Here is a 6,412-nt window from a genome sequence, read left to right as displayed (position 1 = left end):
TTTGTCTCCTCTTTTTTTTTGAACTCACGCTGCGCAGACCCTGCTGAGTATTGATCTTAACCAGTGGGGGCACGCTAAGTGCACCCACTGGGTGTAGTCCCCGAGACTACTTGTTTAATATTTGATTCGATAGTAGTCTTAGAGTAACTTTTCTCTGTCGACTGACATATCACTCTTGCTGACTGCAGAGGTCTTGTGATCTTGGAGCTCATCTTTCCGAGTTAAAGAATAAGCATATCTACATTGAACTTGACCTTGAACTCGCCAAGAAGAGTCTCAAGACTGCTCAACAAGAGACGGCCATCATGGGAGGTAACCATTCGACCGTTTTGTCTGCTTAATAATTCGCAATTTCCACTGCTTTTCATTCAGTCTCTTTGAACTGAGTGACTTCACATAAGCAGATGTGCATAGTGAAAACCGCCAACTTTAGGCTCGTCTGAAGAGTGTTGTTTCTTTAGAGAAAATGAAGGAGGCGTTGGAGAAGAAGGACCTGGATCTTGCTGCTGCTCAAAAAGAAGCTCATGAGAAGACGACGCTTGCGGGCCAGAAGTTGGCTTCAGTCGGCAAGTTGGAGGATGAAAACGCGAAGTTGAAGACGGCCTTCTCGGACGCCAATCGGGAAGTCGAGCTACTGAGGAAGGACAAGGAGAACTTGACCATTGAAGTCGACAGCCTCAGAGCCAAGACGGGCAAGCTAGAGTCTTATTTGGAACAACTTGCGGCGAAGCTTGTCTTGAAGCTTGAAGGTATGGTTGTTCAGTTAGATAATTGTCGTCGACTGAAATTTGCAATACTGTCGACTCATTGTTTTTTGCGATGGAACAAAACTTTGCCAGGACTTTGAAGCTGAAAATGGACGGGTCGAGACAGGTCTAGACCCCATCAGCTGTCCCGTGAAAGATGAAGTTGCGATGAACTTGCTTCGATTGGAATCACGCTTGGACGGCGCTGTCGACTATTTGGCTCGGCTGAAGGCTGCGATGACCCGAGTGGACGCCGAGCTCTGGCCTCAGGCTGAACTTTCTCAAAGTCTCAAGTCGCTGATGACTCGACTCAACCAAATCCCTGACCGAGTGCAAGAATGGAAGAAGTCCTCTGCCCGCTGTGGCGCTGATGTCGCCTTGTCGTTGGTTCGAGTGCACTGCAAGGAGGCTAAAGAAGAGAAGCTGGCGGCCCTCAAGGTAGCGAATACTAAGAAGCACTCTTTCCAGGACTTCATGGACACCTTCCTCGAGGTAGCTACCCACATTGCCGACAGCATCGATCTTGATAGCTTCTGCGATCCGTCTAGCCCTTCTCCCTTGAGTGACAAAAAACATTATGCCTCACTTTTATTTGCCTCGGAATGCCGAGTGATTTTGTAATCGTTAAAACTCCTTCGGGCCTGATGCCCTAGCACTTTCAATCTGCGGTTAGGAACCTAAGGATTTATCTTTGAATATGTTGGTTTATCTTCGAGTGAAATCCGTTCTTCCCTTGGATCGGTCTCTCTTTGTTTGACACAGGTGCTGAAGAAGGATCAGCAATCGAATAGTTGGACGAGCCTTGGGCAGCATTGATCAGCTCATCAGCAAGGTACTCAGCAATGGTCTTGACGTTCCTGTCATCGACAAGGGGCCAACCGTTGGACGGGTGCACACAATCTCGTCCTTCTTCTTGACGGTGCAGCCTCCGGGGGGTGACGGCGTCGTGGTCGACCTGCGGCCCCGCTCACCACTCGGTAGGGTTTTTTGGACTTAGGCGAGTATCGTACTGCAGCTAAGTCCCCGAGTGGGAAGACTGCTCACCACTCGGTAGGAATTTTCAAACTTAGGCGAGTACTGGACTGTGACTAAGCCTCCGAGTGAGAGGGCTGCTCACACTCGGTAGGATTTCTCAAACTTAGGCGAGTACTGTACTGCAGCTAAGCCTCCGAGTGGGAGGGCTACTCACCACTCGGTAGGATTTCTCAAACTTAGGCGAGTACTGGACTGCAGCTAAGCCCCCGAGTCGGAGGGCTGCTCATCACTCGGTAGGATTTCTCAAACTTAGGCGAGTACTGGACTGCAGCTAAGCCCCCGAGTGGGAGGGCTGCTCACCACTCGGTAGGATTTCTCAAACTTAGGCGAGTACTGGACTGTAGCTAAGCCCCCGAGTGGGAGGGCTGCTCACCACTCGGTAGGATTTCTCAAACTTAGGCGAGTGCAGCTTACCACAATCTCGTCCTTCTTCTTGACGGTGCAACCCCTGGGGGGGGGAGGGCCGAGGCCGACCTATACCGTCTGGTTGGACTTTTTATCACTTAGGCGAGTACTAGACTGCAGCTAAGCCCCCGAATGAGAGGCAAACTCACCACTCGGTAGGATTTTTATCACTTAGGCGAGTACTGGACTGCAGCTAAGCCCCCGAGTGAGAGGCAGACTCACCACTTGGTAGGATTTTTATCACTTAGGCAAGTACTGGACTGCAGCTAAGCCCCCGAGTGAGAGGCAGACCCACCACTCAGTAGGACTTTTATCACTTAGGCGAGTACTGGACTGCAGCTAAGCCTCCGAGTGAGAGGCAGACCCACCACTCGGTAGGATTTTTATCACTTAGGCGAGTACTGGACTGTAGCTAAGCCTCCGAGTGAGAGGCAGACTCACCACTCGGTAGGATTTTTATCACTTCATCTTGGGCGAAACAGATTAACAGCTAAGGCGATACGTATGAAAAAAATAAACAACAGTCATTCGGAAAACTGTAAAATTATGTCCTTTGATAACCAAACTAAGAGGTGCTTCTTATTACATCTCATCAGTCTAAATACTTAAGAGTAAAAAGGGCGGAGCAGTTCCGCATTCCAGGCGTGCAGTTCATCTTTGTTGTGCTCGATGTTGAAGAGACGATATGCTCCATTGTGGAGCACCTTGGTGATGACGAAAGGGCCTTCCCAAGCAGGGGCGAGCTTGTGTGGCTTCTGCTGGTCCACTCAGAGAACCAAGTCCCCTTCTTGGAACGCTCGACCCCTTACGTTCCTGGCATGGAATCGACGCAAGTCTTGTTGATAAATGGTCGACCGGATCAAGGCCATCTCTCTTTCTTCCTCCAGGAGGTCGACTACATCTTGTCGAGCTTGCTCTGCTTCCTCTTCTGAGAAGAGTTCGACTCGGGGAGCGTTGTGGAGCAAATCACTCGGCAATACGGCTTCGGCCCCGTAGACTAAGAAGAATGGAGTCTGTCCAGTCGACCAATTGGGAGTTGTCCTCAGCCCCCAAAGCACTGATGGGAGCTCATCGACCCAAGCTCCTGCTGCGTGCTTGAGGTCACGCATCAACCGGGGCTTCAGTCCTTTGAGAATCAATCCATTCGCTCGCTAAGCCTACCCATTCGACTGAGGATGGGCGACCGAAGCATAATCGCCCCTCGTGCCTTGGGAAGCGCAAAAGGCTCTGAATTCATCAGAGTCAAAGTCGATCCGTTGTCAGTGATGATGCTGTGTGGTATGCCATATCTGAATATCAATTCTTTGATGAAACTCATAGCAGTACTTACTTCAAGGTTTTTAATGGGCTTGGCTTCGATCCACTTGGTAAACTTGTTGACTACTACTAGCACATGGGTAAATCCGCTCCTGCCGGTCCTCAGAGGTCCAACCATGTCTAATCCCCAAACAGCAAAAGGCCAGACGAGTGGAATAGTCTTCAGAGTTGATGCAGGTTTATGGGACATGTTGGAGTAGAACTGACAACCTTCACACTTGTCCACTATTTCTTTTGCCATCTCGTTGGCATGCGGCCAGTAAAACCCGGCTCGGTATGCTTTGGCCATGATGGTCCAAGAGGACGCATGGTGACCACAGGTCCCCGAGTGAATATCATTGAGGATCATTCAGCCTTCTTCTGGCATGATGCACTTCTGGCAGACCACAGTTAACTTTCTCTGAACAACTGACCTTTTATCACGGTAAAGGCTTTAGACCGTCAGACGATCTGTCGAGCCTCTTCTTCATCTTCTGGAAGTTCTTTCCTAAGAATGTATGCAATGTACGGCACCATCCAGTCGGGAGTGATGACCAAAACCTCCATGACTGAGTCGACCATGGCTGGGATTTCAACTTCAGTCGGATCTGTGGCACTCTTGGGCTGTGGTGATTCTTCGGTGAAAGGATCTTCCTGAACTGAAGGTGAATGAATATGTTCCAAAAACACATTTCGGGGAATGGCCTCTCTCTTTGAGCCTATCTTTGCCAACTCATCTGCAGCTTGATTTTTCAGTCGGGGTATATGGTGAAGCTCCAAACCTTCAAACTTCTTCTCCGACTTTCTTACTGCATTGCAATAACCAGTCATGGCTGGGCTCCTGACATCCCATTCCTTCATCACTTGATTAACCACCAAATCTGAGTCGTCGTAGACCATAAGGCAACAGACGCCGAGTGAAATGGCCATACGCAACCCGTATAAAAATGCTTCATATTCGGCTTCATTATTGGAGGAATCAAAATGAATCTGGAGAACATAACTAAGCTTGTCTCCACGGGGGGATACCAATACTACCCCAGCACCTGAACCATTCAGCATCTTGGAGCCATCAAAGAACATAGTCCAATGCTCTGAGTGAACTTGAGTCGGCAATTGCTGCTCAATCCACTCGACAAGGAAATCTGCGATTGCTTGGGACTTGATAGCTTTCTTTGCCTCAAACATGATATCCAATGGAAGGAGTTCAATCGCCCATTTTACCACTCGACCAGTTGCATCTCTGTTATTCAGAATTTCAGATAGTGGCGTGTCGCTGACAACTGTAATGGAGTGGTCAGAGAAATAATGTGCAACCTTCTTCATGGTCATGTATATTCCATAGACAAGCTTCTGATAATGTGGATATCGTTGCTTGGATGGAGTCAAAACTTCAGAGAGATAATAAACTAGGCGTTGAACCTTGTAAGCTTTTCCTTCCTCTTCTCGCTCGACCGTGAGTACTGTACTGACAACTTGTCCAGTGCCTGCAATGTAAAGCAGTAAAGGCTCTTTGCTGATTGGCGCAGCGAGCACCGGCTGGGTGGATAACAGGGCTTTGAGCTCCACAAACGCTGCATTAGCTTCTTCAGTCCACTCGAACTTATCAGATTTCTTCATCAGTCGGTAAAGAGGCAAGGCCTTTTCACCGAGACGAGAAATGAATCGACTCAAGGCGGCCAAACAACCAGTCAGCTTCTGAACGTCATGCACTCACACGGGGCGTTTCATTCGGAGGATGGTATCAACTTTTTCTGGATTGGCGTCGATTCCTTGTTCGAAAATGAGAAAACCGAGTAACTTTCCTCCTGGAACTCCGAATGTGCACTTTGACGGATTAAGCTTGATATCGTACCTTCTTAGGTTGGCAAAAGTTTCTGCGAGGTCAGTCAATAAGTCAGAACCTTTGCGAGACTTGACCACAATGTCATCCATGTATGCTTCCATGTTCCGACTGATTTGAGTGAGCAGGCACTTCTGAATCATTCTCATGAATGTGGCTCCAACATTTTTAAGACCAAATGGCATGGTGACATAACAAAAGCACCCAAACGGTGTGATGAAGGTTGTTTTTATTTCATCGGGACCATACAGTCGTATCTGATGATACCCGGAATATGCATCTAAGAAAGACAAGCGCTCACACCCTGCAGTCAAGTCAACAATCTGATCGATGCGAGGGAGAGGGAAGTGATCTTTCGGGCAGGCCCGATTGATATGCTTGAAATCGATGCACATGCAAAGTGAATTGTCCTTCTTAGGGACCATGACTACATTGGCTAGCCACTCGGAGTGGTAGATTTCACGAAAGAACTCTGCTGCCAACAGCCGAGCCACTTCTTCGCCAATTGATTTTCTCTTCTGCGCGGCGGACCGCCGAAGGTGCTTTTTGACGGGTTTTACCTTGGGGTCGACACGCAAACGGTGCTCAGCCAGTCCCCTGGGCACACCTGGCATGTTAGAGGGTTTCCATGCAAAGATGTCCCAGTTCTCATGAAGGAACTGGATGAGCGCTTCTTCCTATTTGCTGTCGAGTGTTGTTGATATATGAGTCGGTGCAGCATTGGGATCGGTCGGGTGAATATGAATCAGCTTCGTTTCGCCAGTCGACTGAAATGCAGAGTCTGTAGCAGGCTTCTTGGCTCGGAGCAAATCACTCGGATCTGCACTCTTTTGATACTCTTGGAATTCAACTGCTGCCATCTATGCATCGGCAATTTTGGAACCTTTCTGGAAAGATTCCTCTGCCTTCTGCCGATTGCCAGTAGCTGTGATCACACCTTTGGGGCCAGGCATCTTCAGCTTGAGATACACATAACATGGTCGAGCCATAAAACGTGCATAGGTTGGCCTACCCAGAATGGCATGATAGGCAATCTGGAAATCCACAACTTCAAATGTCAACTTCTCCTTACGGTAATGCCTAGAAT

This window comes from Triticum dicoccoides, chromosome 7B, assembly GCF_002162155.2.
Source record: "Triticum dicoccoides isolate Atlit2015 ecotype Zavitan chromosome 7B, WEW_v2.0, whole genome shotgun sequence".
Taxonomy (NCBI): Eukaryota; Viridiplantae; Streptophyta; class Magnoliopsida; order Poales; family Poaceae; genus Triticum; species Triticum dicoccoides.
Note: the sequence above shows the minus strand (reverse complement) of the source record.